This window comes from Poecilia reticulata, linkage group LG20, assembly GCF_000633615.1.
Source record: "Poecilia reticulata strain Guanapo linkage group LG20, Guppy_female_1.0+MT, whole genome shotgun sequence".
NCBI lineage: Eukaryota > Metazoa > Chordata > Actinopteri > Cyprinodontiformes > Poeciliidae > Poecilia > Poecilia reticulata.
Genome location: NC_024350.1, coordinates 1,136,544 through 1,157,023, shown reverse-complemented (window position 1 = coordinate 1,157,023; position 20,480 = coordinate 1,136,544).

The following is a 20,480-nucleotide window of genomic DNA, read 5'->3' as shown; positions in this document are numbered from 1 at the left end:
TCATTCATGTCAATCGGTATTCCATTAGCTTTATGTTCCATATGTGAACTGTTTGGTTCATCTAGGTAAGGATCACTTGGTGTTTTGTAGTGGGACTCGAGATGTAGGCAGAGTTGAAGGCAGATACATTTAAAGTGTAACTAAACCTCAAATCACCTATTTGGATATGTTATTTAGGGTTGTATCTTTTCTTTAAGTTTTTTATTCAAATGTTTATATTTCTGTGTAATTTGTTTAGTACTGCTAAAACTCAGTGCTACCCTCCTCAGGTTGACCACAACCTAGAAGCAGTTGAATTCTGTTAAAAACTGTAAATAAAAAACAAATAACACCCAAAACAAATGCTTAATAAATATTTTTTCCCTTGCGTTGGCTACAGTTGTGGTACGTCTGAGCAGCCGTGTTTTATTTAGCAAAAATGATTTCTGCAAATTCTGAAGCTTCAGATTCATGTCACACATGCATCCAATCACATTTGGAACAGTATCCGAAAACGTAAATTCAGTCTAATTCCCGTCTGTGGTTACAGCCAAACGCCTTATGTGATTTATTCCTGCAAAAAGCAGAACTATGTTGCCCAATGAATAAATTTATATAACCAACATAGCAGAGCCCTGTAAAAGCTCCCGGTGCTTAATAAGTAAACAAAGCCTATTTATACAGCACATTTCACAAATAAGAATCACAAAAAAAAGCATTTCGGTTTACATCCAGGGAATGCACATTATGCATGCACCATACCATTCACCATGGTATGGTGAACAATCTTGTGAAGATTGTTGTGACAATCTTCACAAGATTGTCTCTTGTTGTAAATTATCAAGAGACAATCTACTAAAAAGCAAATCCGTTTCGACAAAGAAAACTTCTACAATCAACTAGAGGTGTTGAATAAAAAAAAATTATTCTTGGAAAAAAAACGGCTACTCAGTAGTTGAGTAGTTGTTCACACTGCAGCCTGAAGTGATCCAATTTCGATCTTTTGTCAAATCTGATTTTTTTTTCCCAGGCCATTCACACAGCCACGCAGCCAATCGGAAATGGGTCACTTCAGGCTGCAGTGTGAACGCACCCCTATTGTTTTTGTAGTATCTGTTACCATGGTGATTAAGCTGCGATCACACTGCAGCTTGAAGTGACCCATTTCCAATTTTTTTGACATAATGCGACATCTATCTAATCTTGTCATGACAGTCTGAACAGCACAGGATTCTTTTTGAATGTGTCCCAGGTCACTTGGCTATCCGATACGTATCCGATTCAAATGTGACCTAACGTCCAGGTCGCGCTCATCCGACCTGAATGTCACCGATACTCAACAAATCTCACTATTCTGCGTCCTGATACGCGCAAGCGGAAAGAAAAACAACATCCATGACCGACTATAATGAGGATTAAGTTGTTAATATGCTGCTCCGGTCGGAAAACAACTTCAAATGCGTAAGCTATGCTCCACGGTTAGCATCCATGTTTACTTCCGCAAACACTGAACACTTCTTTTTATGGAGCTTGGCAAAACACTGAGAACGTTGACGTTATTGCGCCCTCTATTGGACATGCGCGACACGTTCAGGTCGTTTGCCCGTTCACACTGGACACACAGGTCGCATATATTTGGAAGTGTGAACGGCTACGGCACTTCAGGCTGCAGTGTGAACCCAGTCTAGACTAAGCTGCCTTCCTAAGCTGCCGGGAATGGTAGTTTCCAGAAACTCTAGTGAGTTTTTCTGGAATGCCCTCGGATCTCTGTTTGGCCACCACTCAGCGCTGATCTCACCATAAAAGATGTTTGTTTATCACGTAGAGGGCAGGGCGGTAATTCAGAGCTAAACAAACTAATCATGTTGAACCACCGCGGCAGCAGAGTGCACACAGAAGCGAGGCGCACCAAGCACACACCGCACATTAGCGGTTTGGGTCCCAGCGGTGTTTGCTGTCTGCTGTGTATTTTTGCTGCCTTTCAAAACGATGGCAGCTATTTAGATGTATTTATTTGAACCAGGACCACACAGAGATCTCCCTCCTACAGCGGGTGAATCCAGATCGAGACCAGAATGTTTATTCAAATAAAGATTTCAGCGCACTTGTGGTGTCGCGGATCCAGCACAATGATTTCGATCGTCAGCTAGCTCTCTGTTTAGTATTTGGTATCCCTGGGAGCTGAAATGACCTCAAACACTTCCAAAAAGTGTGTCCCTCTGCTTGAGGATCGGTCGTCTGACATAGTGTATTAATATGCGCCGCATGCCGCTGCTATTCCTGAAACTGAACTCTCAGAGCTGAAATCCAAACATCTATGCCTGAAAACTCAATGGTCTGTCAATTGATAGCAGAGCAGCAACATGAAGTGTCGAGGTTTGGTGAGGCAGCTCCCACTGTCACTTCCTGTAAAGACAATAAAACCAAGTTTTCTTTGTCTTCTCCTTCCTGACTGCGTTCAGGTGGACAAACTTCCAGATCCACTGAGACAGATTTTCCATTGAAAAACCTTAAGTGATATTCCACACTGCTCCTCGTTCTCTTTTCATTTTTTCCTCCCATCTCTCTCTCTCTCCACTGAGTGCCTCTGAAAGGTTCGAAAGAAGTCATGAGACTCCACGTTTATCCCAGTGGACGTACAGGCACAGCGACTCTCCTGGCGTGACGCACTCCAGACGTTCACCTTGGCCAGCAGGTCCGCCAGAAACTCAACTACATCAACAGCTGATGAAGCGTCGCCAAACCAAGTCCAAGAATACAGACGCTCGAAAAATCATTTCCCGTTCGATGAAGAAATCTTATTCCTGTAGCATACTGAAGTAATCGGCTGTGAAGGATGTTCCGCGGACTCCTGTTTATTAAAGTCAGCCTTTGTCTTTTATTCACCCCTACATTTGCAAGCAAATACCTGTAATCCTGCGTTTTCTCCTGTTTTGTTCCCCCTGGTTTCACTGTTATCTGTTGTGAAAGCAGAAATGTCACCACATTTCAGGCATATTTTGTGAAGCAGAGATCGGTGGATCGATCCAAAAATATCGATAATATCGATACCAAGTTGGTATCCGTATCTGAAAGATACTAGCATGGTAAGATCAATACTTTTATTTCTAAATACCCTCTTGAATTATATTGTTGTATTACAGTTTCTCAGCACTAGATTCACCACAAATGATCATTTTTTGCACTTTAAGAAAAAGTGCAGACAAAGATCTATTTTTCTATTTGATGAAGTTCAGTCAAGCTTATTTTTAAAGGGCATTTCAGCAACAAGGTTCCTGTCAAAGTGCTTTCCATCATAAAAACATGAAAAACATCATGAAAACATCATACAGTTACCAATTGGGAATCCAGTCACAAACACTTGATGGCACTTTAATCGAGTCCCATCACTGAAATCAATACACATCAATTATGTTCCAGGGATTGTGGGTTAAAAGCAAATGGGCAGGTTTTTAATCTAGATTTTAAGGAGTTCGGAGTCTCAGCTGTTTTAGTTTGCTCCAGATTTTTGGTGCGTAGACGCTGAATGCTGCTTCTCCACGTCTGGTTCTGGTTCTGGGGATGCAGAGCAGACCCAGAAGACCTGAGAGGTCTGGATGGTTGACACAACAGCAGCAGATCTTTAATGTATTTTGGTGCTAAACTGTTTAATGATTTAAAAGCTAATAGCATTTTAAAGTCTGTTTATCATGCTAATATATTACTGTAGCATTTTGTAGACTCCTAAAGAAATTGTTCAAATTCTGTCAGAGGTTTGAACAGAAATAATTCAAAGGAGAAACCACAGAAACATCTAAAGGTCAGCACTCTGATAAATATATCAGACTTTGATTTAAAAAAGTATCGGTATCTGTATCGTTATTGGTATAGTTTTTATATTTATCCTTATCAGTATCTGTACAGGCGATAAAGACCCTGTACTTACTTGGTTTTTGACTGATTTGCTCTAAAAAAAAGTATATCTGTAGATGGTGTCTTAATTGCCTGATTGATTTTGTACTGTACAGTAAGAGTTGAAAAGAAAAAACGTCCAGGTTTTATATCGTGGCATCGTCCTCACAGTACAGGACTGGGTGAAAAGCACATGGCTGAGTTGGGCTCCACTGCCTCTGTCTCAGTTGTTTCCAGTTCTTCTGAGCTCCTAAGCCAGCCTGGCTAGAAACCTGCAAGAAATGAAGAGATCCATTCTAAAGATGATGTAACTCCACACCCCAGTGGCAACACTAAAGACTCTCAGAGGCCTAAAGTCTAAAAGAATTACCAAACAAAAACCAAACAATTTGGTTTTCAGCTGCTGCCTCAGAGCAGTCTATAGCACAGATCTAGAGGACTTAGAACAGCTACTAAGATGCATCTACTTTCATATGCAAATGAAAGCCCATGTTGACTGGAAGCATCTCAACATTTCACTGTTCAAAATGACTAAGTCAATTCCTGATCAACTAAATTAGGCATTTTAAAAACAACTTAATCCATTTGACCTCTCAGATAATTATAGTTCAAAGGTGGATTTTCTTTCCTTTAATTTCCATTTAAGATTCATCAGCTCATATCCCACCGAGGCTGGCAGGAAACACGAGATGTTCGCCGTCTTACGTTTGAAATATATCAGAAGAAACAAGCAACACTTTTGTTCTGGGAGAACTTTCTTTTTTTTTTTTTTTTTTTATTGCCGTTCTCTTTTAGCTCTTGTTAAAAACGTTGGGTGTTTCCAGACTCAGCATTATTCAAAAATAACCTTGATGGCAGCGCCAAATGACATGATTGTTGTTTTCACATTCTGTGGTGTCACCAGTTGCCATTTTACCCATGCGACTGCATCTTATGAAGCTGGTGTGACTCGCATTTCCGTGAGGGGTTAGCCCTCAGCCACGTACTAAAACGTTGGTTTTAGCCAAAAAGATTGGGCTGTTAGTGAAAGTCACAAATGTATCACAGCCCTGCAGCCGCTCAGTCAGGTCCCAATTGGAGCGAGTGCATCATCGTCCCACATCCACCACCCAGAATAAATGGGAGCTTCTTGGATTTGTACCTCAATGCAGCACCGCATCACTCTCCTTTTTCAACCTGAATATCAGGGAACAGTCGTTCACCCTAAAGCACTAGCTAAATACAAACACTTACCGTAAACATTTGTTTGGAGTTTGAGTTCTAGTAGTTAAAAAACGACGTGTATAATTTAAGTAGACCAAATTAGCTCCATAGTGGATTGTTTTGTAGAAGCCAACTGTCTAGCGTCAAGTAGTCAAATAATAAAGAGTCTGCATTTTCTAGCATATAGTGCCATTTTTATAACACAATCAAGTAACTATGTTACCTTCTGTTATAAAACTGCTGTTTATATCAAACATTACTTCAAAGAAATTAAATGCCTTGAAATTGGACCTCTGCCTCCTGCTCTTTCTGAAACTCCGCCTCCAGGAAGTCATCACAACATGGCTCCTCTATTAACCCTTTAACAACTGCTCTTTACCAGCGTATAATGAGCTCAGCAGAGTTCCACCAGGTGTTTGCTAATTGCTGCTGGTTAGTCTGAAGGAGCTGAGTGTAGGAGCTGCAGCGGAGGGCTGCTCTGGAAGGCTCAGAAGCTTGGAAACTGTGTGTCTGAGGAGGCGGGGCTAGGTCCACCCAGGCTTTTTGCAAAGCTGATTGGTTGCCACGGGAGATTCAATGATTTCTCAAAAATACATGAAAAAATCAAATCTACACTCCAGGCATGACTATGATGAAGGAATAACATGATGCTCAGCTAAAAAAAAAAAAATCAAAAACAAAAATTTGTGGAAACAGTCCAGAGCTTTAGGAAAAACTCCTGTGGTACAGAGATTCTCTCTTTTCCTTTGTCTCTGCTAATGTCCTGCACTTGGTCAAGCTGCTTTGTTTTTTCTTCTTCACTGGATGACAGTGTTTATCCTCCTTTATTCCACCTGCGTTTCAGCTGCAGCCAGTATCTTCCTCCTGCTGACATCCGTTCCAGGAACAGCGGTTCCAGGTACCACGGTGTTACTGCGGCAGCTCCCCGGTCCCTTTTAAAGCTGACCTTGATTAATGAGAAGGCATGTGGCACACTCCAGGAAACACAGCCCCATCCTGCCAGCAGTTTGCACTAATAGGAATCCATGCGGTGACATGTTGGCAGCGATGCAGCGAGGCAGGAGAGAGACATTATTCAACAATGTGTTTTTCCACTGAAGCTTAAAAAAGGGGGAAAGATTGGTGCTGGGATCAGGAGGATTATTTTTTTAAAATACCTTTTTTTTTTTTTTTTACCGTTTCTGCAATAGTTTCATGTCATAACATCATGCAGCTGAACATTAATGCCTATCTGATTGAAATGTAGTCTGATTGTAGTTAATTTTATTTTATTTTTTACCACTGTTGCATTATATCCTTTAATGGTGTCACCCAATACATGGTTGGGGGATTTTGGCCGTAACTCTGTCTGGTTCCGTCTGTCTGACTTTACACGTTGTGGTTGCTGCAAGCCGTGATCATGCAGGGCAAATGAAATACAAATTGAATTTACATCCCATCCGTCTTCACAGCTGCCCTTGTAGAATAACAGCCAGAGCTCAACCAGTGAGGGTTCAAGAAAAGCAAACCAAGTTTTCCATAAAAACTGCCGGGGTCCCATAAATCCACATGGGAATATGTCCGTCGTCCAACAGGTTTTTTTCTCTACTGCATTTTTCACGTCTCGATTTCTGAAGATGATTGAATGGAGGTTAGGTTTTCTCTTGACGTCATAACGCAGCAGTCACCATGATTGTTGAACTTTAATACTGTCAGAGTAGAAATTTTTCTGTGGCTTCAACATCATTTTAACATGATCGCGTTTTCACCAGTTCTCATTTTATTCCTCTATTAAAGGGGCAGCATCGTGTGTTTTCCAGTCACATAGTATCATTTTATAGCACAATCAAGTAACTGTTACCAGTTATAAAACGGTCATTAGGTGTCATTTCTTTTCATATTTGAAATATGGCTGAAAAAAAAATGAGTTTGTAATTTAACACCTTAAAATTAGGTCTGTCTAAGAAACTCTGCCTTCAGAGAGTCATCACAACATGGCTCCCCCGTTAGTCCTTTAACTTTTTTTTAGCAGGTGGAGGTTTGGAAAATGCAGCTCTGAGGAGGAGCTACATCTCAAAGGTGACGCTCGGTTCCACCACCGAATGGTTGCCATGGAAGATTAAGGCATTTCTCCAGCATACATCCACTACAGGGTCATTTTTGATTAGGGAATAACATTTTAAATATTACTGCGTCTAAAGTCTTCAAAAACACTATATGTGGCGGGAGCAGTGTGGTAAGAATTGGCAACTTAAATTTAAAAGCACCATTTTAATCAAGATGAAATTGGTTGTAATGACTCCATTTAAAAAGTTACCTTTAAGGCACACAGACCCACTACAATGAGGCTTGAGACAATCTCACAATTTTATTTATTCCACAATTGTTTTGCTTCAATCAAAAATACTAGTTTAAAATCACTCACACATTAAAAGTCAGTTCTAGCACAACTCAGAGATGTGAGTGAAATTCGGGGTAGTGTCCTAAAAGAAAAACAGAGCAAACGAAACGGGGCAAAAAAAAAAAAAAAAAAAAATCATGCACCAAACCAGAAGGAGTACCACCACCAACACCACGAGCTGGCCGTTCCTGATAAAACAAAGGAAAGAGACATTCAAATTACAGACAATACAATTATACAGTTCAGTCCACGATCAATCAAGCAGCAATAGTCCAATTTGAGGCTCCGTCCTGGGAGGAACCGATCCGCTGTAGCAGACGCCACTCAGAGCGGCACTAGAAGGATTAATTAGTCCGAGCTGATCACCAATCAGCCACACTGGACGAGTGATAGGAGCCAGCTTTACGCTGACCAGGACGGCGGGCATGAAGCCAGCAAACAGGACGGCAGGTAGGCAGCCGACAGGTAACAGGTGGACCGCCAGTCGGGGACAACCAGAACAGCAGGCAAACAGCCAGCCGGCCAAGGACAAACAGCAGCGGCCATCAAAAATCAATGTTAGAAATGGAATCTAAAAGCATGAAAAAACTAGCACTTCACTTACCACTGAGCTCTTTAAGTAGTGCCTCTGACAGGAAGGAGGAAACGGGGAGCTTGTACAGGCAGCCTGGATATACAACAGAAGCCGAGCTAAAGCTAAGCTAACAAACGTCAAGTGTGGGAAGATTCTTACCACAAGGACGACGGATGGGCGATCAGAGCGTCGTTAAGCTCATTGTTTGAGCGCACATTAATTTGCGGCTGTTATACAGAAAATGGAAATGAATCACAAGTAGTAAGCTTGATGGAGATTGATGAAGCCTGCCTTACCTAGCGTGCAGCACCAACAAACGCCGAGGTCTGAACCGGAAGGAAACGCGATACAGGCAGCCAGCGCCACAACCAATTAGATTCAGGCACTTGTGTGGTGCGTTCAAAGGCTACAGGGCATACTGCCACACACACACACACATATATATATATATGTGTGTTTATCAAAAAAAGTAAATACGTTTTGAATAATTCTCACAGCAGAAGATATCGTATACCCGACATCCCGTCTGATGTTTTGGATGTTTGTGGATAAAGCTGTATAACACCCAGGTGTGCATTTATAATGTGAACAGTTGCAGATTGCACTGATGGCAGCATGTTGTTCCTCTATGTGCACCAGCCATCTGAGGAGGTGGAACAGGAAACAATGAACTACAGCAAATAATTCTTCACCTGCCAAGTTCACACCAAATGTTAGAGGAATTGCATGCTGAGTGTGCCATATTGAAACATTAAGTTTTCAGTTTAATGGACTCTAAAATATGTTCTTATTTCATCTTTGACATGTCCTGCATTGATCTAAACATAAACCCAGAGCATGACCCTCTGCTTCAGGAGGTTCAGTACATTGACAAGTTGACAGCTTGTAAACTCCACATGCCATTTAATGTTGGATTTAGTCTTTCTTCTTCTGAGTTAATCTGTAAAAATATGTCACCATTTCTTATCTGGTGTGAATAAAACATTTGTGTCGTTACATATTTAGTTGGACTTTTTGTTCTGCTTTATTAAAAATTCAGTAAATATAAAAGAGCAAGAACCTGTGGGTGTTTGTGTTCTGGTTTTCACTTTGTTTTTTTCTAGAAACATCATTTTTACGTGTGTTAGGTTTAGATTGCTTTTTTGGTGTTGGTCCTTTTGGTTGGTAGATCCTTTGGTGTTTTGACTCAGGTCCCTCTGTGTCTCTGTGATCTTCTCTCATCTTCCCTGATCCTCCTTTTCCCCAGCTGCATCACATTCCCCATATTAGTTGCTCCTGTCTGCTCCTCATGTCAGCTATTAAAATCTTCTCTGGTCTGATTCTTTTTTAACATCCATGCTGGACTCAGTAGCTCCTTTTCCATAAGAAATGAAACTTTGCTAATGTCGAAGTAACACAATTTTGCAATTGCGGTTTTAACATTAAACGGGAAGTGTAAATAAATTAGCACATAAATAAGTCATTAAAAAAACATGCTGCATCATATTCCTCCAACTACTTTCTGTTGTCTTCTTCATCCATTCGTTAATTTCATAAAACAACCCACCTTGTCTCACTGTCAAAACCTTTTTTTTTTTTTTTTTTCAAAAATTGGCGTGCCTTCATTAAACAAGTTCGTAGCTTTTTGTGTTCCAGTCAAACTGCAACCGAAACATTTTTTTACATCACACAAGTCACATGATCAACGTCCGAATGCCGCCATTGATGCAAACCACGAAGAAGACGACAGGAAGTGGTTGGAGAATGTCGGCGCATGATTTTGAATTAATGACTTACATGTGATTTAAAGGGAATCACATGTAATGGAAACATCACAATTACAAAATTGTGATGTTTCCCCTGTAAATTAATGGAACATTGATGGAGTTTTGTAGACATTTTTAATGGAAGCAGCTCCTGAAACTGATTGTTGGCTCTGCAGCATTTTGTCCTTTCAGTTGAAACTAAATCAGCTGTTCCAGTCATAATCACTGTCAGCCTTCCTCCATGTCACCTGATGATGGTTAAATTATGGAATAGATTTTAAAGGTAAAGGTAGACTTTGAATAGATCTTAAAGGTAAAGTTGCTTCTCTTTCGGTTGCAGTGTAGACCGAAGGTCTTGCAGGTCATTTACCTGTCGGTCCTTCACGTCCTGACCGTGTTGTTGTCAGAGGAACTTTAACAACGTCCAGCTGAGAGCTGAACACCTCCACCCATGTTGCTCCTCGGTTGGATGGACAGGCTTGTTTTGGAAAAGTGAGGAAGAAAAACAGTTTCCTGTTCCATCTATCCATCCACCACCTGGAGCTATTTTCTCTTTAAATACTGATCAGACCTTTGTGTTTCACACATCAAGGTTAAGCAGGAACAGATGGGGTGTGCTGACTTTGGTCAGGTAGAAACTATATCCCAATTAAGAGCTGGTGACAGAACAATCTGAAGTCAAGATTTGAATGAGAAGGAGAAATATCTCACTTCAATTTATCATATTTCATCTTTATACCACATGGCGGAGTGACTTTACTTCCCCAGTGACCATCTGATCCTGTGTGATCTGAGCAGACACCGTTGGAGCGTGATGAGGGTGGAGAATGTTTCTCTAAGCCCGTCCATCATGAGCCTGTTGGGCCTTGTTAAAAGTCCCAGGTGTTCCTGAACCGGCACTGTTCCTTCTGACCTTCAGAAAGATCCACCAGAAATGGCAAATCCTTCCTCAGACTGAAGATTATGTGGTCAAACTAAAAGTGACCAACTGATATTAGAGGGCTGTTAAACTGCTCCACTCTTCATGTCCTCTGTCCTTTCTCTTTCTCCAAGTCTGTCCTTCCAATCACCAAGTTTACAACAGAACTGTGCAGAGTCTCTCTGGGGAACACTGAACTGATTTAACATGGGTCAGTTCTCTTGGCAGCAGCTCAGTGGCTGTCAGGTTTGGTCCTCTGTTCAGGATGTCGTAGCCGTGGCTTGAGGCACCACTGCCCTTCTCTCCTCTTAACCTGTTTTATCACTGATTACAAAGGCCTGAACTGCAGTGAACCCTGGTTTCATCAGGTTTTCCGTTTTCACTTCTGGCTCAGGCATAGCAGATTCAAATTACTGAGAAATCTGGCACCAAAAACCGATGCTGGCATGAAGTACTAGTCGCTGCATTTGGACTCTGATCTCTCATTGGAAAATCATTTCTCATTTAAGTGCTGTTTGATGAGCCCACCATACTTTGGACATTTAAGTCCAGAAGAACCCTCTGACTTGATCACTTGGAAGGAGTAAAATACTTTTCGCAAAAGGTTCCACCTGGGTGTCCTGAGTGAAAATGATACATCAAACAGACAGTCGTGTTGTGGTGCGTGGGCTGCTTCACATAAAGTCACTAAATAGATTTGTACACAGGTTAAAGGGGCTTTCTATCCATACAAAGCCATTTTACAGCACAATCAAGTTACCCTCAGTTACTATTTACATGAAATATGGCTTAAAAGAAATTTGACTTTGTAATTTAACACCTTGAAATTGGGCCTCTGTCTCTTTAAGAAACTCCTGCTCTTTCTAAAACTCTGCCTTCAGGAAGTCATTACAACATGGCTCATCTGTTAACCCTTTAACATTTTTACCAGTGATTCACTGAGAAGTAGCTCAGCAGATGTACAGCTCCACCAGGTGTTTGCTAATTGCTGCTGGCTAGTCTGAAGGAGCTGAGTGAGGGAGATGCGGGAAGGGCTGCTCTGTGAGACGGAAGCTCTAAAACTTGAAAAATGAAGAGGAGGAGCTTTGTCCTTGAAGGCGGGACTAGGTCCACCCAGATGTTTTGCACAGCTGACCGGTTGCCACGGGAGATTAAAGGATTTCCCAAACTTACATGAAAGAATCAAGGCAACACTCCAAGTAACGGAATAGCATTACAACATGATGTAAAGTTCAAAAATATCAATATTACATAATATGAAAAAACACAAGGCAGCAGGGACTGAGTGACAAACATCCTTAAATAATAATATTTCAGTGTCAGCAGGCCTACTTGTCTAAGAATCTGATTTGGAGTTTATAATCCACATTACTTGGTCACTGATTCATACAAATGACGTAGTTAGCATTTGTACTGTAATTTACTTTGGTCACTCCAGCTAATTACACTGTGACTCATTGTACTGCCACAGTTTGTGCAGTTATGGGATGGATAAAGTAGGATAATATTAAGCCTTTCTGAGTTTCCTGCGGCCAACAGAAGTGTGTGGTTTCCTTGCTAACAGACATTCTTCCTAATATTTCATCAGGGGATTACAGAAAATTCATTTCAAGTGCAAACATGTGTAACAACCAACATAAAACTCCCTGATCCGTCTGGTGGTCCTCCCCTGGTTCTGGGTCTGGTATCAGACATGATGCGAGGTCAGATGACGCTGCTTGTAGCAGCTTTAGCGACGTTAGCATTGTTTTATGTTTCTACCTTTCCAAAGGTTTTAGTTGCTATGGCTGTCACATTATTCACACAGCCCTCTGCATATTAACAGTACTAATTTATTGCGTAGACTGAGGCTAAAGATGACACAGGTGAGATATAGTTAGATTTTACATTATAGTTTATGTGTACACATTCCTGCTGTAAATTATAGTGGCCATCTGAGAATAAAAATAGCCATATTAGCACTGTCTGTATACAGATATTTATAGGCTGGAGTTCTTCATTCACATTCCAACTGAGCAGTTAAAGGTGGGCCAGTCTGTCAGGAACTTTCTCAGCTGAAGTGAAAAAAGGTATGGCTAAAGCTGAGTTTGAAGCAGCGCCACAAATACGTTGGTTCAGGAACAGTTTGATGTGCTAAACATGGTTGTCCTGAAAGAATCGGGAAATGTACTTTCCAAAAGAAGCAGAAGTAGCAAACCGTGGCCTCGTCGTGCTTTCATTAGCGGTGATAACATGCTAGTCAGTGAAAAAAAACAGAATGTAAAGATCCAGCCAAAATGTGTGGGTTAGAAAGGCATGAAAACACCTGGAAAGGTTTGAGATATTATGTCGAGTTTTGTCTTGATGTGTGACTGCTGCCACAACCGAAGATGAAAGCATCGTGGCTGCGAGTCAGAAAACCGTTGGAATTTGCTAAGTGTTGCTTCAACTGCTAAAAGCAACACTGGCCAATAACGCAACGCGTTTGTCAGTCAACGTTCTGATGCAGGATCTTTGTGTGAGCCCACAAACAGACACTCGGTGGAGAGAGCGGATCTGTCTCGCATTAGCGCGGCCTCGCCTCTCCGCCGGGCTGTGAGACGTCAGGCATGGTTTCATAAGGTGTCGGGTTCCTTCACATCTCTCACTTTATCCTGCTCGCTGCTATCAGGCGAGTGTTTTGTCATGCTGACTTATAAAGTAAGAGTGAGGAGGATTGGAAAGATGTTGCTCCAGCTCTGCAACATGAACTGATGTAGAAAAGAATGAGGCGACTTTGCCAAACGGAGATCTAAGTGCAATAAAAATGAATCATAAAAAAAGTTCAGATTGCAGTTCATTTGGATTGGGGGTTAGGGTCTTTCAGTCAAGGGGAGGGAAACCTCGGTGAATAAAACCAAGCGTTTTTGTTTCAGAGCGGTGGAGAATGAAACCTGTAGGTCTGCAGATTGGTTGCGTTCAGAGACGAAGTGGCATTTACTCTCCCTTCCATCCGTCCTCTGAAGTTCACCATCGCCCAGGTCTGAAGCGTTTCCGTTGACTTTCGGAGCAGCAGAAGCCTGATACCAGAACCAACTGCTTCGTCACCACAGGTGGAAACACTTTGCTTGGAAATGGATGTTTACATTTTTGTACCTTGTTCATATTTAGACTCTTTGACGTTCCATAAAGCTAAAGAAGTGACTTCAGTTTTCCTTTAGATTGTTCAGAGGTCAGTCAAACAAATTCTACTTCTCTCAAGTCAAAGACAATGCCCAGGCCTTCTCGACTGGGCCTATGGCTACTAAGTAATGCTCCAATCAACAGTCATGCGTAAGCTGATTTTAAGGAAAGTAATTTAGTTTTTTACATAAACACAGGTCTCCCTACTACCTTTGATTCAGCAGCTCGGTAAATGATGGATATTTCTCAGCCTTCCTAAACATGAGTGAAGAGAAAAGCATGTTTGGTGTGAACCTCTGGCCTCGGTAGCATGTTAGCTCAGTTGGTCGAGTTTCCTCATATTTAATGCGCCGTCAATCTAATTAGAGGTTGATTAATTTTCTTTTAATCCACTCTTTCCAAAACACAGCCCGCACGGTGAGAAAAATGAGATTGGGTGGTTAGGTAGGGGGGGTTTAGATACTTTCACCCGTGCCTCGGCCCGCGGGGTGAGGCCAGGCTGGCAGGTGCGCCCCTGCGCCCGCTCTTGCCTAATTCCCAGTGTTCACAGTTCTCTCGTTCTCGGGCCACGGCGGATTCTTCGGCGGTGTCGTCATTAGCCGGTTCAGGACTCACCGGCCGCTACTGCTGCAAACTGGAAGCAAACCCTCCTCTTCATCCTCCTCAGGCCACTGGCTCCTATAATAAACTAATCACTTTATGTCAACATGGGCTGGGTGTTAGTTTTCCACATGCCTCAAGGATTTTCATGTAGCAGACACAAGCTGAACTGTGGTGCTTTGCTCCCAGTGAAAGATCATTTATAAACTCCTTTTCCTTTTTTGTAGGGGCGGGGGGAGGGGGGGTGATTGGCATATATACGGAAACAAATTCATTATTTGTATAAATAATGTGGCCTCGGTGCAGTAATTCCTTTGCTTATTTTTCTTTGCCATTCTGATTTCAGCTTTTTGGGGTTAGATTAGTGCTTTTTGTTTCCCTTTTCTTTTTTGTAAACCACCAACATAATACGACTGGTGTTCTATTCCCTTTGAAGATAACTCTCTGTAGACCCAGGAAAACTCCTGCTTTGGTAGCCAGATGTATGGCTGGTCCTCTGAAGAGACGGCTGGACTCTTCAAGTTCTTTGTGAGCTTCTTACTAGGCAGGGTGCGCTTTTACAAGTTTTTGTTTTATATTAAGTTTTTTTCTTGCGATTTGAGGAACTGACGGTCTGACGGGACACCCCCGTCTTTCTCCAGTTGTCCGACCGAACCATCTGTTGCAGTCTTCCTGAGCGCTTCGCTAAGACCGAGGGAGGCTTACTTTCTTTTTTCCATTTGTTGACTTTTTTGTCTCAAATGTAATCTGAATCCAGGTCCATTATGACCAACAACTGAAAACATAGCTCTCTTCCACAGTGGGCCACTGAATTTAAAGAATACAAAGTCTGGATGGACCTCTCCCACCTTCACATGAGAGAGCAGCAAACTCAACTAAAACCTTCTTCGAGGAAATTGGACCCAGGTCACACAAACACAGCATACTTTAGTTTCAGTCAGTCTGTGTGTGTGTGCATTATCCACTTTGCTGGAGGATTTGCTTTCAATCAGATTATGTGAAATAACAAAGGCGTGACAAGTGTTTTGTAACCGCATACGCTGCGAGAGTCACACTGTGGAGTTCAAGTACAGGTACTTCTGTGGGTTAAAGGGTTTGAGTTATGACTGCATTGGATCTCTGAATGACCTGTCAAACTCAAACCGTTGTGAGGGTTAGTGTGCGCAACGTTTAGACATGTCCCAGGGCCAACACATCTGAATCCAATGGCTTTCTCATTTCATCATGCAGTCAAGTTGTGCAAAGTCCTACTAATGGCCTAATTATTTGATTTAGGTCTGTCAAAGCACAAACAGATCTAAAAGTTGCAGGACTCTGACCCCTGAAGACTGGCTTTGTGCACCAGTACAAATAAAAGATTGAATGGAAACAAAAGGACTTCCCAGTGAGAAGTCCACTGTTCTGTTTATCCTACTGGCATCGGGTTCTGACAGGGTGAATATCTGGTAGGAATCAGATGAAGCCCAAACGTATTCACAGATGCAGACTTTTAATCAGCTGATAAAGAGTCTGTGTGTTTTAGTTCAGTTTTCAGTAAATTAGCTTCCCAATTCACTTTTTTGTCTCTTGTTGCAGTTTCTTTCTAAAGTCAAGAAATCTGGTGATTATTTTTAAAATGACAGACTGCCTCTAGTTTGATCCAAAATGTAAATAAAAAAAATAAAAAAAATAGATTGCATATTTGAAAACATTCAATCTAGATTAAGCAGAAGTTGACTGAGGTATGTGTATCATTCAATCAATCATTATTTGTATAGCACATTTCAGCAGCAAGGCATTTCAAAGTGCTCTACATAATTAAAATAAAAACAGCATGTCACATTGAATAAACAGTTATAAAGACAAAGAGAATAATAAAAAAAAAGGTTAAAGATAAAAACATTAAAACCTGCACCCCTTGTAGGACTTCAGTTAAACTTCTCACACCTCAGAGTTTTAGTTAAGATGTCATTTAACAAGGATTCTCACACCCCTAGATATAGATTCGTTTAACTGGGACGTTTTCCGGTGGACTTTACATAGACAGTGTGAAAGAGAAATAAAAAGAAGTTAATAACTAGATGAAAAGTAAAGATAAAAACATTAAAAACATCAAAGACATCAAAACCCGCACTCTAAACCTAATTTAGCCATAAACAACTCTAAACAGGTGGGTTTTAAGTTGAGATTTAAAGGTACCCAGAGTTTCAGCTGTTTTACAGTTTTCTGGAAGTTTGTTCCAAATTTGTGGTGCGTAGAAGCTGAATGCTGCTTCTCCTCGTTTGGTTCTGGTTCTGGGGATGCAGAGCAGACCAGAACCAGAAGATCTGAGGGGTCTAGACGGTTGGTACAGTAATAACAGATCTTTAATGTATTGTGGTGCTAAACCGTTCAGTGATTTCTAAACTAACAACAGTATTTTAAAGTCTATTCTTTGAGCTACAGGGAGCTTTACAGTGTAGGGACTTTAAAACTGGTGTTATGTGCTCTATCTTTCTGGTTTTAGTGAGAACATGAGCAGCAGCGTTCTGCATCAGCTGCAGCTGTTTGATTGATTTGTGCACCCAGTTAGCTGGTTACACAGCTAGACTGATGAATGGGCTAAAACAAAGGAGCTGGAGCTGGAGGACAGCAAGTAATGACAGAGAATGAAGTAGTTTTCTGATGGTACAAAGTATTATAATAAACCAAAAGCAATGACAAAAACATGTAAAACTAAATAACAAAAATAGACCAAATACCATAAATTTAGTACAAATCGCTGCATCTGCTGTTGTTCTTAAGTTCCCTTAATTACCTTTACAAGAAACAACCAACAAACCAACTTTACCCAAATGGGAGTTTTTAATGCTCAGAGATTTTCAGTACTTTTTATAATGGCGTCCTATAATGAACAGAAAGTTCCCACAAAGTAGTATTTATTAGAAAAAAGGTCCTCGGAATATGTCAAATACAGTGCCCCACACACACACACACACACACTCGCACGCACGCACGCGCACACACGTGCAGACAGACAAATGGATGCATTTAGTTTTCTAACAGAAATAATTAAATGTTTTTAGGGTACATGATAATTTGAAGTCTTAAAGCTGCATTATATAACTTTTATAAAAAGTATTTTCTTTACATATCTGTTGAAACTGTCACCATCTCTCCTCCTCTTGCATGTTACTGTGCTGCTGCTAGCATAAAATGTTCAGGCTAGTTAGCATGGCCACCGAAGTCGACAGATAAACAGTTTTCCTGTAACCGTTAGCTGTTACCATTAGCACACAGAGCAGCGTGTACATGAGATTGATTGACAGCGCCAAGACCCTCCTCCTGGCTCTCATTGGTTGTTTTTGCATTTCATTCAGACTCCGATGCTAGCTCAGGGAGGAGATCGATCTTTTCACAGTTTATCTGTCTCATAAACTGTCACAACAGGATTACAGTTTTAACAAATATGTAAAAAACAAAACGTTTATATATATATATAAAAGTTACATACTGCAGCTTTAATGTGAAATGAACAATTTCAGAGTTAATGAGTGAAAAAAGGTCAACATAGAAACTAGCCTATTGTATTTAAAATGAGCTTAGAATTAGCTTAGCTACTGAATCAGTTTCAGCTTTTATCCATAAAGTAATTCTCAAGAAATTAAGTATTCCTTGTACGTCCAGTTACGGATATCACAAAAAGCGTTTTTGACGCTTTATGAATTACACATGTAATTGATTTAAAGAGCATGCAGCACAAACACAGTGAGTGTGTGTTGCATGGAGCAGAAACCCTCCTGATTGGGTAAATCCACTGCAGTCGCACACTTTGACTTTCTTTTGGGAGGGATTTGATCCGACGTCGGATAAATCGGTAAATCAGCAGGAGCGGAGTGGCTGCGTTAAATGAAATCATGACCCGACTTCATCAAGCCGTAAACCTTCCACTCCCCAGTGATGGGAATGTGAAACCTGGACAGCTTTATGTTCCAGTTTGAACCCTAACATGTATACATATTTATCTGATGAGCGGGAGGAAAAAGAAAATAAAAGAACCGGGACTAACATCTGGAAGAGTGAGCTCCTGCGTTGGCAGCCGGTGCCCAAGTCGATTTCAGATTTATGGTCAAATTATGGATTTGGCTCCAGCTGGATCATTGAATGATGTGAGGCCTCGGTTCTGTTGGCCTTGAAAGCTGGCTGCCACAGCTCTGCCACGCCGCCTGCCAGCCCCTGCTGCAGCTCCACGCTGCTTTTCAGTCTCTGCTTTCATTTCTCTCCGTGTTTGGGTTTCGCTCTGGGCGTCGACTGTGTGTGCATTCGTGATTTAAATACCGACTGCCCTGTGATGGCATCATTTTGAAACATTTCTCAGGCTAAGGCTACTCATAAAAAGAAAGAAAGAAAGAAAAAAAAATTTAATTAAAGTGAAATTTCTTCTTTTTTTTTATGATGATCACCACCTTGTAGCCTTCTCTGATTCACACAAACACTGGCAGATTGTGATTAAATCCTAAACGGAAAGTGTTAACGTGAGAAGAACGTCCAGTCTCTCGTCGGGCCTCGCTCCGAGCCAAAACCACATTCCTCCAGCAGTTCCCCGGCTCTTACATCTGCCTGCATGGACGCGGTCTCACTTGACTGAAGCGAGGAATTTATTTAGCTTTTCTGTGATGAAATATTACTCAGACGCCAGGCCCCTGCGCTCCTCCAGCTCTTATTTGTGATCCCCCTGGCTGTCGTTATGTTATGAGTTTTTGGGGCTTCTGTTTTACTGTGCAGTCTGCTGCTGCTGCTGCTGCTGCTGCTGCTGCTGCTGCCTCTCTCTGTGCTGGTGGGAATTATCTGTGACCTCACAGCACTGTGAGCAATATTTTATCGTCTGGATTAGTTATGTGTAAAGAAATCATCTTTGGTTCATACACTTACACACATTTAACATTAAGCTAAAGAGTTATTTTTTTATTTTTGTTCACATAAAAGACCCCCCTGCTTCCATAGTTAATGTTCAAGGCTCTAAAAATTAAAAAGGGGAAACCATCTTGCAGTGTGAAAGAAAAAAAAAAGGTTTTGTGACCTTTTCCTTTCCGGTAACACTTTATTTGAAGACTGACATGACGCTATCATAAACATAACACCTGTTATGAACATGAAGGAGTCTTTATGGACGTCATGTTATCATGAAGTGTCATGTGGTAAATAAAGACCCTTTTAATGTAAAGTTGCATCAAACGTGCCAACTTTGCGTTATTTGTTATATACTGACACTTTAATGCAAAGTTTACACTTTTAATGAAACTTTGCATTAAAGTGTCATTATTTACAACGGTCATAAACATTCATAAAGACTCCTTCATGTTCATAACAGGTGTGTTTATGACAGTGTCATGTCAGTCTCACACACCCCTTCAAATAAAGTGTTACCACATTTCCAGACTGATTGTTTCTGATCTGTTCTTGAATTTCTTCAGACCTTTTGTCCAACTTCATGTCGTCAGACAGGTGCTTTTTAAAAGATCTGTTTATATTGCAGACGTCTGGTTGTAATGTGACCTTGGTGTTGCCGATGGAGCTGAACTCAGCGGTCATTAGTTATGTCGGTATGGAGACATGACTCCGTTATGACTTGTATGGGGTCAGCTGGGTTTCAAAGAGTGAGGCACAACTTTTTATCTCTCGATAAATGAAGTGCTCATTTACACACAACATTTTTTTTTACTAAGGTTATGCTTGCGTGACTTTAACATTTTGTTACATGAGCTGAAATGTGTGACATTCAAAACAAAACAAAGTGTTTCCTGAAAACAAGCAGAGTGTTCACAACCTGCTCTGTAGCACAAGCCTCAGAAACACAGAATCTATCAGTACTACTACACTGGGTTACAAAAAAAAAATTGTTTTGAATGTTTTTTCAACTGAATTAGGATTATTTTGCATCACTGAATTCAAAACACTCAGATCAGATTTTATTCTATTTTGATTTGGAGAAATATGATCTTCTGATTAAATTCAGAACATTTTGTGACATTATCAGTTAATTTTCATTAATATTTCTCGTCCAAAAAAGGTTATAGGAGAAAAGAAATT